Here is an 18,438-nt window from a genome sequence, read left to right on the forward strand (position 1 = left end):
TTTGCCTTATGTCACCTTCCAGTGAGAAAACAAGTAACAGTAGTAGCGTGTGTTTTTGTTTGTTTGGTTGGTTTTGGTGGTGGTAGGTGTTTTTTTGTCGTTGTTGTAGTTCATTTGCTTGCTTTTGGTTTCTTATGCTGGTAATTATGTTTGCTTGCTGCCATTTATTCACCTGAATAAATAAAACAAGACCCCAGTCTTCACCCATGCAATATGTAAAAGTTCTACTGGTTCACAAACATTTCTTTGGTGCCTACATAATTTGGATTATATACTAGGTCTACCACCATTGGAGTGCAACAAATTAATGAAATAGTGGGGAAAACAGCTGTCCTCTAACTTCAACTGCAAAGTTAGAGTTACCAAATTGCTTGATTAGCAGCCAGATTGAAATAGTTAATTAGGCTTTCTGCTAATTTAATTGTATGGCATATTGAATCAAAGTAAAGACTTTCAGCTTACATTTAAATTTTGACATCTGAACAGATCAAAACATAAAATAAAAAGTCCTCTGCTATTTAGTCATTAAGTAAATGTTCTTACTGATTTCATTTTATCATGTGAAAAAACAAAAAAGAAACAAAATACTTAATGAAACTCTTGCATACAGTTACCATGGCAACAAAAGTTGATCAAACCATGAGAGTCTGTTGAAGAATTTTTTAAAGATATAATTTTTAATTCTAGCCAAGTCTCTACATGTCAATTTTGATATAAAGAGGCTATTGTCTTTGCAGTACTATATCAAATGTAATAAACTGAGATTTTCCCTGTTAGTGTATATTGAATAATTGAGCATATTATGCAAATAAAATAAAATAAAATAAAATAAAATAAAATAAAATAAAATAAAATAAAATAAAATAAAAAGAATTTACCTTCACATCAACTGTTGTATATCCTAGAATCTTACAGAATATCCTTAGTTGAAAGGGGCCCACATGGATAATTGAGTCCAGCTCCTGGCTCCACACAGGACCTCCCAAAATTCAGACCGTATGGCTGATAGCATTGTCCAAACATTTAGTGAACCCCAGCGGGTTTGCTGCCATGCAAACCTGGAGAGCCATGTCCCTGGAGAGCCTGATGCAGTGCCCAGCCACCCTCTCAGTGAAGAACCTTTTCCTAACCCTCAGACTGACCCTCCCCTGTCCCAGCTCCATGCTGTCCCCTTCAGTCCTGTCGCTGTCCCCAGAGAGCAGAGCTCAGCGCCTGCCCCTCCGCTCCGCTCGTGAGGAAGCTACAGGCTGCCATGAGGCCTCCCCTCAGCCTGCTCTGCTCTGGGCTGAACAAACCAAGGGACCTCAACTGCTCCTCATATGTCTTGTCCTCTGGACCCTTCATATCCTTTGTTGCCGTCCTTTGGACACACTCAATGCCTGCCTCTCCACTCCCCTTGTGAGGTGGGGTAGTCTAGGTCTTGCCATGCTACATGTTTTGGAAATGTAGGCCTAACTCGGGCCCCAAACTACCAACAGATAGTACATTTCTGAATCACTGTTTCTAAAATCCATACCACAGTACAGAACTTAAGATACTGGTGTCTCTTTAGGGTACAACAGTCTTAGTGGATTTGTTCTATGTGTGCTTTAGTATGAGGATCTCTACTGTATTTAAATCAAATTTTACTTCTCAGAATAGTTTGAATTTCTGAGCTGCATAATCCACAATAAACTAGGTGGAAGTCCTACTTCAACTTGAGAGGGGAGGGAGAGGCTGCTGTGAAAATTTTGATTGGCAATATGAAAGTGGGACAATCTGTCCCACTGGTAAGAACAGCTATGGCATGCAGATTCAGACTGCATGCTCTAGGTGCAGGTGTTGGATAAGTTAGACATAGAGCAATCCAATGTGGACATCACTGAATGTTATGTAATTAATGTTCTGAGGCCAAAATTAAGAAAAATGTTACTGTAATTTGAAAGTTATGTGGTTTTGTTTGTGACAAGTTTTCAGTTTTGATATTGAAAACTTGATAAACTTGATACTAGGTATAATCCTGCTAGTTTTTTGTTTGTTTTTTTAAATATAGTCGACAAATATATTAATAAATGTTTGGTTTTCACAGTATCAGATCTCTTCTGTTATACAAAAGGGGTATCAGCTAAAGGAAAAATATGGTGTTAATCATCTATTGATTACAAGACGTCTACTCCAAGAAGAATAGGGGATTTTTTTTTCCTTTTTTTTTTTTTTCCAGAAAAAAAAATATAGAGAAGTTAGAAAATAGTAAATTGAAAATTCCTTTGTTTTTACTAAAATTTTAGCAAGATATTTACAAAATCCTATTCTTCAGTATCTCAGTAAAAAATATCAGCCCTTTCAAGCTGCCCATCTCTAAGATAACACAAATATATGCAAGCCAGGAAAAGTTGAAATGTTACCTCAGTTTATCTGAGCCATTGCATTTTGGGAAACTGGGAAGAAGATTTCAATTTGGGTTTATTTCTTACAACAAATTGTTACAATACAGATGAATTTATAATCACCCTAAGTGATTAGAAATATTCTAAGTATTAGAAACATTCATGAAATGAAAGGTATCACTGATGGTGTCTGGGTTACATGACAGCTTGTGCATTTGAGAAAAAGAAGGAAATACTGTTTTGCACCAAAACATAGGTAATGCTGGCCTTTAGACTGCCTATTTGTCAAGTTTAGAAAGTTGACCTGAACTAGATGATCTACCAAAGTTTCTTCCAAACTTACTTTCTATGACTGATCTTGTTAAAATTTTCTCTCTGATCTGTTTACCTAACAAATGTCTGTAATGATTTTACATATCTTCTTTTATATTCCCTTAGAATCTACAGAGGGGAAAAATTAATCTATTCAACGTAAAATTAACACGTCAGCTTAAAATGGCTTTGAACTGAAGTTAAGCAGCAGGACTTTACCCCTCTTCAGCTGAGAACAAGACAGAGGTTGAAAAGTTCTTTATGAAATTGTCAACTTGATGATGTCCTTGTTCTGTGTATATTTTAAAAGCCAGAAAGACAAAACCTCTGCCAACATAATTCCATCAGAAAATCACTTAAAAGACTTTTTATCCTCCACCTACGCTTCTAAGAGAATGAGTTCTTTCTTTACCGAAGAGGGCTTGTTCTACTCAGTAATATTATCTTTGTCCCCAGGGTAGTCTCTGACTTTCAGAGCCTGACAGCTTCATCAAAGTTTTCAAATTACATTTTTTTCTGTTTCAAAGCAAAAGATTTTTGCTAACCTCTAACTAGATTCAGGTCACCAGCAGTTCTCAGCCACTGAGCCCCAGTGCTGATGAAGTTTACATGATGACCCCTTCACATCAGTAGTTTGTATTGGCCTTATTTTCTAACCATATTCAATAGAATAGATGTAGGTGTTTGAGTCACGTGTGATCACATAAGCTTGGGTGGGATAAAAATGACATTCTCTTGGGTAAATACTTGTATTTGAAAGCTGCAAATAATATGCTAATTCACAGAAAAATGTTACTGCTGTTTTAAGGTGCATATATATCACTTCTGGTGTGTGTGTGTGTGTGTTGTGGGAACCACAACAATATGATGGCCTTCCAGTGAACTTTAGCTGCTTAGTTTCTAGTGCATAAACAAAATATTAAGATATACAGAAAAAAAATTGCTGTTTTTCAGAGCCATGGATACTAAACTCACTTACACCTTGTGCTGTTTCACCTTGCCCAGGTACACTTAGAGGTATCTGGTACAATTGAAGAAATGTGTTTTTGTTGTGTGTGTTTTTTTTTTTTATTTTTTTATCCCATGAGGGAACCTACAGAGCTTAACAGGCTAACATAGACACTAAATTAAGAGCTTAAAATTACAACCTCCTATTTTCCACCAGAATGACTTTTTTAATTAATAAAGCTAATAGCTAATTTATTTTCATATTTCCTTAGAGCCAGATCCTGATGAATATAAAGACATTCAGTCTGATAACAGTGTGTCAGAATGGCTTTACATTGGTAGCTGTGGACTGTGCGTGCTAGCTTGTGTAAAATTAGTGTAACTTTCTCTCATGCCTGTTTGAACATTATAAGGAAATGGAAAAGTTGGAATGAAATTGGCTCGACAAGATGTATCAATTATACTTTCCAACAGTATCTGTTTATAAGCAGAATAAAGTTGACTAGTTTATTTGAGTTGTGCATTGTTAAGCTGGCCATAAGTCAGAAAGAGTAGAACAAGAGCTGAGAACTGTCCTCCTCTTTTGCAGAGGTAATAACCTCTATTTCTCCATAATTGTTAATTGATAATAGGCACCAACATACAAAATGTCAAAACAAACAAACAAACAAATAAAAACTATCTCTGTTTTCTCACTCCTCATCCTTTCCACAAGGTCTTAAGCACCAATCCATCATCCAAATCACCAGGTGCCTTTTTCTTTTGTAGTGCTAATTCAATAGCATGGAATGGATTCAGTGATCTGTAGCAGTACTTATACCACTGCAAATACAAATTACCACATTAGTAACAGTGAAATCAAGAAAACTCAAATTTTGCAAATGTTCTGCACGTAGTCCTTTATGGTAAAGAAAAATTGTTAATTTTAGTTATAACCTCTAATTTAAATTGCCCCTGGTGAATTTTACATACTTTGTAAAGCTTGTGGAAATTCATGTGCTTTGACAAGCCATTGGTTTATTAGACTGCAGTTTATACCTGACCAAGTTGTCATTAGACTAGAATTAGAGAAGATGCAGAAGTGAGAGGACAGTGCTGCAGCCTGTTGGTTCCCACTTCTGTAAGTCCAGTAGAAAGTGGAGAGCATAGGCATTTTAAGAAGTTAGGAGGAAGATATTTGCATGGTGATAGGATCTCTCTCTGGTATTCAGATTGCTGAGAATATCTGGACCATGAGGTACAAACCTTATGCAAAAGCAATAGTTTCTTGAACATAATGTCCTTTCTGGTAACTACCTAAAATTCCTCTTCTCACAGTTCTGATAATCTGCAAAGAAAGGGAAGCCCAGCTATTGTGGGTGTATTTAGCTGTGTATGGTGTTACAAGAAACAAGGTTTTTATTTACAGACTTTACAGAATTTTATCTGTAATTGCCTGAAGAAATGGTGCCAATTTTGTGATCAGACAAATTCAAGTTGATACAGAATCCTTCAGCAAGGATTAAGATATATTCTGTGAGGATATTAGATTTTTTCCAGTTGTACATAACATCCCTTTGGGTATGGAATGCAAAGAAAGAGGAATGACATAAATGAAATAGCATCTGTATAGAAAAAGGGGAGGGGGACAATTATTTTCACACAAAATTTTGTGTTAAAATTCCATTTTGACTGGTTCATTCATTATATGTTGTATTGTTTCAAAGTGGCTGAGGAAAAACATACCAGCAGAGGAATCTAGTATATCCTTAATATCCCAAGGGCAATCTTACATGGTATCATTCATGTTTTTCTTGCAGATGGCATCTATTGCTGTGGTGTTTTTAATAATTCCCTGAGGTGAAATTGCATGACAGAATGATCCATTTAAACTGTCAGAAGGAGAAAAGTCAACACATTTATGATAAGTGGCTGAGAACTTTCTTGTTTGTTTTGCTGTTGACATTTGGTTTATTTGATAACTTCTACCACGCAAACCATCAGTGGGATCAACTCATGACATTATCTGCTTTGTCCTCCTGTGCCTAAAGCTGTGTCCAATTAAGGGTTTTTGATTTACAGGGCTTTTGAGGAGTTTTTGTTTTGTTTTGTTTTGTTTTTTACTATCTTCTCATTCTTCATGTTGTCTAAGGCTCAGTTTAGATTCATGTGAAATTTTCCACTAAGACTCCAATATACTGGAACTAAGAAATATGGCAATTTTTAAAGACAATTCTTTATATTTTATGATTTCAAACCTAATACAGTCATGAGTTTCAGTAAGAGATTAAGTGAGGATAGGTTCAATGAATTTGTATTATCTTAGCTTTGTATTGTAAAAATTTTATGCACTATGAACATATTTTTAAATTATAAATGGTGCCATCATTCATCTTACATTTGTATTATATTATTTGTTCTGCTTTTTTTTTTTTTTTTTCCCTCAATATTTTATTATTATTATTTTTATTCCCTGGGTCCTGTTGAACAAAGATCCAACCAGTCATTATTATTTTTTTTTTCTTCTGTGATTACTGTTACTGCTAAGACTCCCTTGTTATTACTGAAGTTGACTACTTTCTATTCTTTGTTTTATTTTTTCCATGAGTTATGTCCTAGCTAACAGACAATAATAGTTTAGGCATGTACTGTTGTTCTCAAGCAATTTGTAGGTAGCCCTATACAACAGACCTAGAATTGATTGTGACCCTTGGTATTACTGCAAAGGAGATATCAGCATATTTTACTTTTGCAGTGTTTTAGAAAAAAGTAGTGTGTTTTTTTTTCCTTTTTTTTTTTTGTTTGTTTGTTTGTTTGTTTTCTGTTTTTCCTCCTTATTTTGTTGGCTCAACAAACAAAACAAAACAAGTGTGTGTGTGCTTGTATGTACGCATGAATGTGTGTAAATTTCAGGTCAAACAATTCTATCTGAAATTCAGTGTTTCTTGTTTAACCTTCTAAAAAGTCAAATGCTTAGGCTGAGCAATATTTGCTCCATCTATAATCAGTGGAAACCCGTTTATTCAGAGAATGATTCATCCAGCTGGTTTAAACACCTATATAAAGATGGAAAAATATTTAGACTAGTCTCTCACTCTTCTTCACTTTTCAGTGACGTCAGAGCTAGAGATGTTCCTAGCATTGAAGAAATAGATAAGAAATGTTCCTAGAGTTGTTAGTAGATCAGATAATATTGTTTATTTAAACAATATTATATTTGATTCACAGGGATTTTTAGAGTTTTTTAATATATTTTTTTTATTCTAGTTTCTGATTCATCATATTGTCTAAAGGTCTGATTCAGATTTTATATATCTAAACAATATTTATTTGGCCAAAGTTAAATGTGATGAATCCCACCTTAAATGCTTACCTTACTGAGTGTAGACTTAGTTCAAAAATACCAATTTCTAAATAAGTTATTGTATCATTTACAAAGCTGAAGTTGAAAAACAAATTCATTTTCTGGCCTCAATATTTTTATAAAAAAAGCTTTTGTGTTTTATGTGGACCTGATTAAAATTTTGTATGAAAATTTGGTCCCACTCCAGTGCTTATTATAGTTATTGTAAGTCTTCATTTTGTTATAGTTGATTAATTGCTTCTTTCAAAATAACATTATAGTTGCTCATATATCATAACCCCCATGACACTTGCATAATAAAGTGCAAGTATTTATATAAGTGCGTCAGACTGCTACAGAGCAGGGCTGGTATTTGGAATGAACAATGTGTACATCTGGTATAGTGTTGAATTTTCAAGACAATTTTGTCCAGCACTGCTTAAAAACAGGTGAGCTACATGTTACTGAACAACAGGGCTCTTATGTATGTCTCTCTAGTAGCTTTATGGACCCAGGAGGAGAGAGAGTTTGTATCTTCAAAAGCATCTAGGCCAAAGTAGTACTGCTGTCTAAGTCCATCTATGGGAACTTTAAGCACTGCATTCTTGTTTGAAATTCCATTTGTACATATAATACTAGTTGGACTAGAGGAATTTACCTGTGGATCACTAGCGTGGCTACACCCTCAATGTTGGGGCTTTTCAGGCTTCAAGTACAAGACTGAGTACAGCAGATATGGCTTGTCCAAGGTCACTAGTTCCTCAAATGCAAGGAAGAACTCTTGCCACAAGACTGATGACAGAGGGAAGATAGTAAAAGCAAATTCTAGGTGCAAAGCCCTGTCCTCTGCCATAGACACTTCCAACAGATTCCAGGGAAAGGTACTTGTATATGTGCCAACTTAACTGGCTTTCTTAAAGGTGGCTCTCTACAGATTAGGGTGTCTAAAGGGAAAGGTTTTCTTAAGATGCCTGAATCACAGACAGCAGCACTGCACACAGTGTATACACTTGTGTATTCAATTGCAATCAACTGTTATTTCTCTTCCACTGTGGGGAGTGGACTGAAGGAAGCAAACAAGAAGAAGCTTATAAGCTATATAAAGGACAACCAGAAGTATACCCTGTTGGCTTGTAGAGGAGCTAGGGCAATAATTCAAAGCCAAGTCCGCATTCTGAAGCATGTGGCTATCAATCATATGAGTCAGTCCAATGTCACTGCTTTTTGACTCTGTTATTGCTCACATAAATGCTAATGCAGAATAAAGCTGGCACATTAATTTCAGAAGTTTTTTAAGACTCTCAAAATCATATTTGAACAGTTTGGTGTATTTTCTCATTTTCTTGCAAAGGATCTCCTTCCTTTCTTTAGCTACACAGTCAGATCCCAAAACACACAATCCAACTCGGTTCCAAAGCAAATGTATTTTCACAGAGGTTGATTTCATAGCCTGCAGAAACTTAGCTAAGGAACTGACACTCTTTCTATGGTATGAAATAAATACTTTGCTACTCTGGTTAAAGCAAATTTCATCTGTCTTGCCAGCAGAAGTCAACATACCATCTAGGTTATTTTGGTGTAGTGATGAAGATATGATTGAGTTACATTTTAGTTAAATTGGTATTTCCAAGACCAGAATTTGATTCTAATACCTTTTGTGTAGGAATTGTTTAAGCAGGAATACTTCATAAGGTGAATGAAAACTACTTACATGAATGAAGACTTATCATGTAAGAAGTTTAAGACACAATGCCAAACTAACCAGCCACATTGGCCTTTCAGAAATAAATAATTTGTATTTGATATCCTTCCTAAATTTAGAGGACTTTTTTTTTCTACTTTTAATAAAGTCCTTTCCAATGCTGTAATGAGTAAAGTATAACAAATGACATTTTCGTTGCCATAGTGACATATTTTTTCTTATATGTTCCCAGGCTGAATGCCTTTTTCTTTTCTCCTCTCTTTGTTTTAGCAGGATAAAGGCCACAGCTATAATAAATGCAACTTCACTTTTCTTTATTACAAATAAATGTAAGAAAAAGAATATATCCTCTAATAATAGAATATATTCATACTTAATTACCAGGTGCCATTATTTTGAAGGCGTAATGTTGCTGACAAATATAGAGGCTTCCTGCTCCACAGAGTAATTAATAGTGTTGTTTATTGTGCTATAAGTTTTTCTCTTTTTTCAGACACAATTTGTTAAGTAAATTAGATACTGAAATGCATATGGGTTTAAAAGATAGCGAATAATAAAGTATTAGCAAGGATTTAATGATACTGAAATAGCTAGAGGGAAAAGTAGTATTCTGATGCAAACAGTTTCCATGGTAATGGCTTAAAGCCTTCAATACCACAGGAAAGAAAAACAAAAAAAAAATCACCAAAAACATGATTTTAAACCTGTACACTTTATATATATATATTTAAAATGGAGATGCATAAGGCATGTCAGTACTCCATTTCAGACAAAATCTTTCATCTTAGAATCCACTGCAGACCAAAGCAAAGTCAGTGGATAGATACCGCTTTCAGAGAAGAGCTGTCACCTCTGCATGAACCAGTGTGCTTTTGCTCCTCAGTGGAACTGGGATTGTTTTACCAAAGTCTTTCATATTTAAAAAATCCACTCTAAGAATTCATTTTGTTTGTTTTAAGCCTAATTGCATGTAATCATCTAGCTATGAACAGGTGAATCTCTTCTTCACATTTGCTGTCTGTAACTATTGGCTCTTGAAATCCTGACTATGGATCATGTGAAATGCTTCCATATCACTGAAATTTGAATGTCTTGAATTACTTATCTATGTGTATAACTAGTAATTAAAAAGTCAAAAATACATTTGTCATATTCCCAAATCAGTTCTTAACATTTCTCTTTCAAACAATACAACATAACCACTTGCACTTTGGGGAATAAACATTCTCTTGAAAAATTTTGTTTCCCATGTATGGCAAATGAGCAGAAAGTTTAAAAACCAAATTTACAAGTTTCAGTTTCTTTCAGTTTATAAGGAATGTAAATATACCCTTTAAAACTTTCATAAACCAAGTCTAGTTGTACTTCCCAGGCCTATACAATAATAATAATAATAATAATAATAATAATAATAATAATAATAATTAAATGTTGTTTTAACATTTGGTTAAAAGGAACACAGTATATTAATTTGGAAGATAATGACTGTAAAGACCAGTAACCAGGAATATTCTGGCTCAAACTGTGTATACCAAAAGCCATATGAGGATAGACACTTTTCTTTCAACTACAGTAAGAAAACTACACCAAACAGTTTCAAAAAAGCACTCTTGATATCTCTCAGCTTTTTACAACCCCCTGCATTCCTCAAAAGAAGAGGAAGCCAATACTTTATTCCAATACTTTGTGGCTTATCTTTGAAGAAGAAAGTCATCCAGAATATTAAATTTCTCTGGGGAATCTCTAATTATTTAGTTGAAAAAGTGCTAAAAATTACATGCTCATATAAATGAGAGAAAGTGTCTAAAATCCGTAATTATCTATTTTCTTTTGTCAGTAAATGCATTTTTAATCCTTCCTATTTAGGCAAAAGTGTTATTGATTATTAAAGTTGTAAGACTTCCCCAAGACCAATTGCCCACAACCACAGTAAAATCTTCACAATAGAATAGAAACATCACAAATGATAAATTAATTGCAGTGTATAGACTGCGATGAAAAAGGATATTGTATTATGATCTGACCTGAAATCAAAAACCTGTGGGGTTCTATAGGATGGAGATCAAGAAAAACCGTTTTTCCTAAATGGTCTTATGTTCAAATACTTTAAAATGATAGAAACAGGTTGAATAGTGAATATTTATTTTGAATTAGTCAATTGCTCATTTTAGTTGATGGTAGCAGTATTAGTAATAAGATAAAAGTATAGAAACCTAGATTTGTTTCTTTGGGGGAGCTGGGGATACTTTCCAACTGGTATCCAAATCAAAAGCAGAAGTACAAATTTCTACATGAAAGTATATTTCAGATTGTTGACAGAGAGGTCAGAAAGAACTTGTCTGAGTTCGGCCACCCAGTAATTAAAATTTGTCACTGGTACAATTATATGATATTCAGGATACATTATTTAGCACCTGTATATTACCCTCCTCCCCCCCCAAAAAAAAAAAAAAAAAAATCAAGAATCACCTCTGGGAAAACAAATTAATTCATGTAAGAAAGCATTGTATCATCTCCCATACCTTTTTAAAATGGATGAAATGGATCACAGGGTTTTCTTTTTGCTGCTGCTGAATTGCTGAAAGGGACCTTAGTGGGCAGAGGTTAAAGATCTGAGAGTAAAAAGGACACTGTAGCATGTTTGCCTTTTTGTTCTGGGAACCCTCCTGCTCTAGCCCTGCCTGTAAGGTCCAGTTTTACTGCCTTTCGAATCCTGCCTTAATGAACAAAAGTACATATCAGAAAGAGAGTAAAAAGCATCTGTGTTGCCTTTCTACCTTTTGCAGAGTTCTCTTGATGATTCTCTCTAGGATCACTTCTAAGCTTTGTTTGGAAGTATTTACTGCAAGTGCTATGTGGCCACAGTACTGTAAAGGCTCAACGGACTTCACGTATTCCAAAAGAAAATCTCATGCACACAGAATTCAGCTGTATTGCTAGATTTGTACAAAAAAAAAAAAAATGAAAACAATCAAAATTTGCAGACAAACTCTATAATAATTGCCAAGGAGAAAGGGATTACAGTTGTTTCAATCCCTATTTAATGTGATTGTATGAAGGCAGTGTTGAAATACTTATTTCAGGTTTATTTTTTTAAATGCCCTTTTTATTCTTACAATTGAAAGTGTGACTAAAGAGGAACTAGAGAGGTTGTTAGGGAATGAGCTGATTTCTGCCAGGAAATTCAGAAGAGATTTAAACACCTAAGGTATTAACAACAAATAGATTCCTTCCTTCTTCCATTTATTCTCATAATTCAGTTAATCTGTACCATTTGCATATATATATATATATACATATATATATATATATATATATTTTTTTTTTTTTTTTTCAGCAAGAAAATATATATTTATGCCACTGACTAAACCCACCAAATGTCTGGTGCTGCTTTATATTTCTGTTATTCATGAAGGAGTTATAGAAGCAAGTGTTCATAGGAACTGATTTTAGGCAACCACTGTGGTCACTGAGTTGTGTGCAAAGCTGGATCAGGTAGGTGACTATTCCTCCTCAATGATCCTTGAAGGCAGCCTAGTGGTAATAAAATGAATCACAAGCAAAAGATATAAACTTATAAACTTCCTAATGATATGACTAGACATGGTATTCTGAATATAGGTAGCAGAGAAACAAAGACCTTAGATGCTTAAAGAATAAGTCAAGGACCTGACATTTCTTTATCAGTCAGGCTGTGCTATGTGGAAAGAGAAATGTGTCATTCTTCCCTCATTCAAGCAGCTTATTAAATATTACATTTGGATTTTCATAAGGCCAGGAGAAGCCATTAGATCATTCACTTCAGTTTACCATTTGCAATCATTTAGTAGACACCCTGTAATTTATTAAATATATATATTTTTAATTAAGATGGATTCTCACAAGACAAAATGTAACGTAAGCACCTGAAACAGCTATGATGTTATGTCCTGTCTATATTTTGTTGGTGTTAAGGAAAATACCTAGCTGTCATCAAAACACCAACCTGTTACTTTGTCATTTACCATAATGTTCGCTGTATTTTTTATGGATCAGTCTTTCATTTTTGTATTCTTACTAGATTTGGAGGGAAAAATCAGCAAATAAAAGAATGAGGTGTTCATAACAGGTGATAATCATATATGACCATAACAAGCTTGCTATATCCTATATTTTAGAGAAAAATTATAAATTAATATTAAAAAACAACAACAACAAAAACAACAACAGATGTTATCCAGCTAATTAAGGGGGAGATTTTTGTCTAACCCTATATGAAGGGAACAATATAAATCTGAATGTGTATGCAAGGCCAATCAACCAGACACTTTATGGTTTTTCATACCGCACCCAAAAACTTGTCTATTGTAAGGTATTGTTTCATTTTCCAAGGTCAGTGTCTGGTGCTTCACACTGTGATACAACCGTATACTAAATAAAACTTCATTTATTTCATAATAGTTGTTACCCAATAAAAAAAAAAAAAAGACAAAAAAGAAAAGTTTGAACAATTAACCTTTTTTATTTTATGTAGAATCCATTCTATGTTTATAGTAAATCAAGACATAACCTATTATTGTGTTCTTTTGCACAAGATAAAGTCTAAAAAAAAAAAAAAAAAGGCTTAAATAAGATAGGTACTTTATCTTGTACTATAATTTTAAACTCCAGAAAAATAACATTGTATCCCAGTATCACTAGTGGACCATGTCTTGATTATTATGATATTGTGCCCAAAAAGGTGTTTGGAAAGAAAAAAACAATCTAAAACTGTAATTAACTGTAAAATGTTTTGATGAATAACCCATACAATTACTTTTCCAGGCTAACCAGACAGAAGCTGCATTACTTTATTTATTATTTTCTTAACTGTTAATTGAAGGAAATATGGAAATGGTTGTCCTCTAGCTTTTGTTAATTTCCCCATCTTTCCAATACTCATTTACTAAATATTGATATTAAAGTTTCACATGGATTTTCAAATAGCTGATTTTAGATCTTCTGTTACATATTTTTCATGCATGAAGAATTTAAATTCTTTTAATTGTTTCTGGCTCTTTTCCTACGGATTATCTTCTATGCCCACTTCTTTCACATAGAATAGTAACCAACATCCATACATCCATTTCAGTTACAGAACAGGGATGCATTTAATGTTTCATTTTATTTTTTTTTAATTATATTTTTTTAATGTTTAAAGTTGTAATATTATTGTTTCAGCGAAGTCTTACGGCTTTTTTTTTTTTTTTTGGTGAGTAGTTACTGAGTTGCTAGTAGGCCACCTCATGTTCTTACCCTTCTTAGGTACTTTATATGTGAATATGGTATGAATATAAATATAAATAAATATTATTTCTGTCAAATCACTGTCTGTGTTTTTGTTTGTATGTTTGTTTGTTTTGGCCTCAAGTAGGAAAGGTACTGTGGTCGTTATAGGGCTTTTTCTTTTTTCTTAAAATATTTAAAGATGTAGTCTTTTTTTTTTTTTTTTTCTAATTCCACTGACACATAGTGCAGTGAACTTTTATCATCAGTAAATTCCATGCCTTTCTTTTACCATTCTCCAACCTTTACACACATAGGGATGAATGAAAAAAACTAAGAGGTAAATAGCAAAGATAAATTGCATGTATAACTATCCAAGTCATCTATAGTTAAATCCCTTTCCAGATATCTAATTAGCCAGTATGGCTTTTTCTCTGGCATAATTTCTGTGTATGTTTGCTATGCCTGTCACAAGGCAGACACATTAACTTTCCAAATTAACACAAAATTAAAGAATGTTAACAGACTGAACACAGGGCAAGGTTTTCAACTCTAAATTTGCCAGCCACGTTAAAGGAGAAAAGCAGGTATTGTCAGTGAGGGAGACAAACAGAAAGGACAATCCTGAATCTTAAAAACAATTATTTTTTGAAATAATTACCACAGGCTGGCACTTGCCAGCACTATTGATTTAAGCACTTTTTTACTTCTTTCAGAGACAAAATCAAAACCAAAACCAAACAAGAACAACAAATACCTGTTGCTTATTACATTTTTTACCTCTATCACACATACTAGACACACACACAGAAACCTATGTAGTGAGAGTATACATAGGTAAAATATGACATATATACATGGATACATATACTTAGCATGTATATATGTCATTTAATAGAAATGGCATTCACTAAAATAAGTTTCATAATCCTTTCCTTAACTTTATTTATTTATTTATTTATTTTCCCCACAGTACTCCAAGCTTGAAGGCATTGCCACATTTTTAAGCCAAAAGCTATATATGTGCGGGACTTTGCTTTGTCTTCCTCAGAGTATACAAAACTGCCAGAAATTAACTGGTATGTGTCAAGAGGAATTTTAGAAATGAAGACTTAAATCTTTGTTTTACTTAGCTGCTTAAGAATTTTTCAAACATTTCCTATCTTGTCTGTTTTATTTATCTAGTTTTGCATTGTCTTTGATTGCCTAAAAAAAACAGGAGTAAAAAAATGCCTCGTGACTAAAGACTTATTAATGTAGTAATATTTCCATGATTCATCATAGTTTTAATAACATTAAAATATTATTCTTTCTATCATTTCAATTATTTTTCCATTTTCTTTAATACACTGGTTGTGAAACTGACATGGCTCTAAGATCAAGTTATCATTCTCACACATAGAGTATATTGCTCTAAAGATAAATGATGGTTCCTTTTACCTCAGCATTTGTTCATTATGTTGATTCATTCAACAGGAAAGGACAATTGTCAATGGATAATTTCCTGACAAGCAGTCAGTTAAATCATCTTTGATTAGATATATTGGTTTTAAATATTTATTCATGTTAAATAATGTATTTCAGGTAAGATTATTCAAAACTACTCATTATAAGTAATGTTGTGAATTTAACACCTCTGTTTTGATTAATATATTGTTTGAAAACCAGCCTTGTTTTGCCCACATTTCTTAGACATCTGTATGTAATCAATAAGTTGACTGAAAGTTGTTCATCAAAATCTCTGAAATACTTTGCTGAATACACATTAAGCGATGTAGTACTCACCATATTAGTTGTGCTTGGTTACTTGGATTATGCATCTTTATTTTGGATACTTGGAACAAGTACAAACTGAATGATGAACATCAAGCATGGTGTTTCCTAGAGGAATTCTGAGGTGAAAGAAGTCATCCAAAAATCAAACTAAGTTTCGCTGTATGTACTTTTCTAGACCTTACTCAGACACTCATCAATAACAATTATGTTATGAAATGGAACAGAATGTCACTGAATATAGTGGTTTTACTCTCAGAAGTATTCACTCAGCATTTTTTTCCCTACAGGACAACTTATGATTTGTACCTATTAACATTAAAAGAAAACTGACATAATAAGCATACAGTCTGGGTTTATCTTGTACTTGCCCATACTTGATATTTCTATCAAATTGAAGAGCTAATTTTTGTATACTGAAAATTACCCAGGATCTTTTTATAAACAACGGCTTTTAAAGCTTTTTGCTTTTATTTTATTTATTTATTTATTTATTTTCTGGAAGCGTACATTACTACCAATACCTTCAGACCATTTGAACATGCTGTAAATCTAGACTACTATGCTCGAAAGTAAATGACTTCAGTATAGAATGTTGCTTCTCATTAAATTTGATATATCTGACAATTTTTGATCTGTTTTGCTCTTCATTCCTAATACTCTGCATGAATCTCAGCGAAAGGCAAAGCCTTCATGAGTCAAGAAGGTGGTTTGATGGAGCAAGTTTTGTTCTTACATATCCCAGGATGGATGTACTTTATTTATTTATTTATTTATTTTGATACACTGAATTATGTATATAGTAGGTTGCCTTACTTCCTACATATTGGAAAAGAATGCATGGGCTTTACAGTAATGATACAAATTGCACAGTTCAGCAAGACAAAAAGACATGTAGATTCTCCATGACAGAAAATCAGACAGATTTAGATGTGAGAAGTTACTATAACAAGACGGGCACCCTGTCCATGGAAGTTGTACATGAATCTTCACAACAGCATCATGCAACAGAGGTTGTTACATCCTATAAACTCAAGAAAGATTGCTAGAGGCTAAATCAAGTAACTTAGGAGAAGGTTTTATCACAGAGTTATCATAGACCACTGTTTCTCCATGCTTCAGTCTTGCCCTGAGAGTGCTGGAGGGCAGGTATGGAAGCAGAACTGGTGTGGGTGGGAGATATGAACTTAGAATAGGGATAATTTACAATTTTATTACTTCTTTTTCAGTCTTTTACAAGTTTAGTTCCTTGCAATATGATTAAAGGTGATAAAAGATTGAAGTGATGCATTAGGGCATCTAAACTTCGTACAAGAAAATACTCTTGTAATTCTTACCTAGGATACAGGTAGTTTTAGCTAGCTAAGGAGAAAGAAAATAAGAAGGAGATAAAGGTAGATTATTGGTATCTAATTTGTATCGAAAATAAAGAGATGAAACTGAAGAAGGAAAACAGAAATATGGGAAAGCCTGGACAGTATTAAAGACAGGAAAAGTCAGTGTTTCAACACATGTTTCCCTAAAACATGTTGATACACATATAGAACCACATTAAAGATGAGCTCAAAATCAGTTTATGACCTTTAAAGTTGGTGGGGAGACAATTATTGTTAAAAGAGGTAATTAGTAGCTTAAATTCCCAGCTCTGCCTTGTTATTGAGTGCATCAGAAAAGATGAATATGCTACTACATTTCTCACCAAAAGTCGATCCATAGGAAAAAGAGTATGGCAAAGAACTGATTTTCACATTTTAAACAATACATATGTACTGTGCATGATTTTAGGCTTAATAGGAACATGTATTTTAAAGGCAAACCTCATATTTTTTAAACTGGTTCTACCAGGTTGATAGCAGTAAGTCTCTGTAGTTTCAGCCAGTTAACATAAGAAATAGCACTGCAGACTGCTTTTTATTAGAATATATATGTCTCCTCAGTTTATCTTCTCTAGAAATAGGTTAAACTGATTTGACTCTCATCCTGCAGGAATCATCTTAATCAATATTCACGTAGCTCCAAAAAAGTATTTTATCCAAAAACTTCATCCCCCTAAGCCAAACAAAATATAAAATCCCTCAAGCAAAACCTGAGGGCAGTGTATGTTACCAGAGACTAATTTTTTCCCAACACCACGTTTTTCTTGATCAATCAGGTAAAACAAAGCCCCCAAAATGTTTTATACATGTATGTTATTTCAAGTAATTTAAAGACAGGAAATAAACTGTATATATATAAATCCTAACTGCTTTTTTATTTTATTTTTTTTGACAATAACATTAGCTTTCACATGAACAAAGTTTATGTTCTATGAAATACACATCATTGCAGTATATTCAATGTTTCAACTGCATGTATCAAACTCTTAATAAAGATATGTTTCTGAATATACAATTCAGTCTAGCCTGCAGCTCTGCCACTTCTAACTAGTTCATATGGCCTTCATCAGTAGAGTTAACGTAATCCAGCAATGCATTTTGTTATAAACAGTACTCTGACATTCTGAAATGGCCTCGGTTCAATTACCTAACCTTGTCCAAATTTTCTTTTGATCTTAGTGTGACTAGTAATACTTGCCTACCTATCTGACAGAATTAGCTAATATTGTTGTTCATGTATGATTATCTTACTGCTGGCAGGAGCACTTGTGCCAGTGCACAGTGTGCTTCCATGTTCCCCAAGTTAGTACTGCCAGCAGAGGATGCACAGGGCTTGGTAGTCTATACAAATTCGACACTGTATACATCTGTACTTCATCACACGTGGAGAATGGA

The sequence above is a fragment of the Anas acuta genome, chromosome 5, assembly GCF_963932015.1.
Source record: "Anas acuta chromosome 5, bAnaAcu1.1, whole genome shotgun sequence".
NCBI lineage: Eukaryota > Metazoa > Chordata > Aves > Anseriformes > Anatidae > Anas > Anas acuta.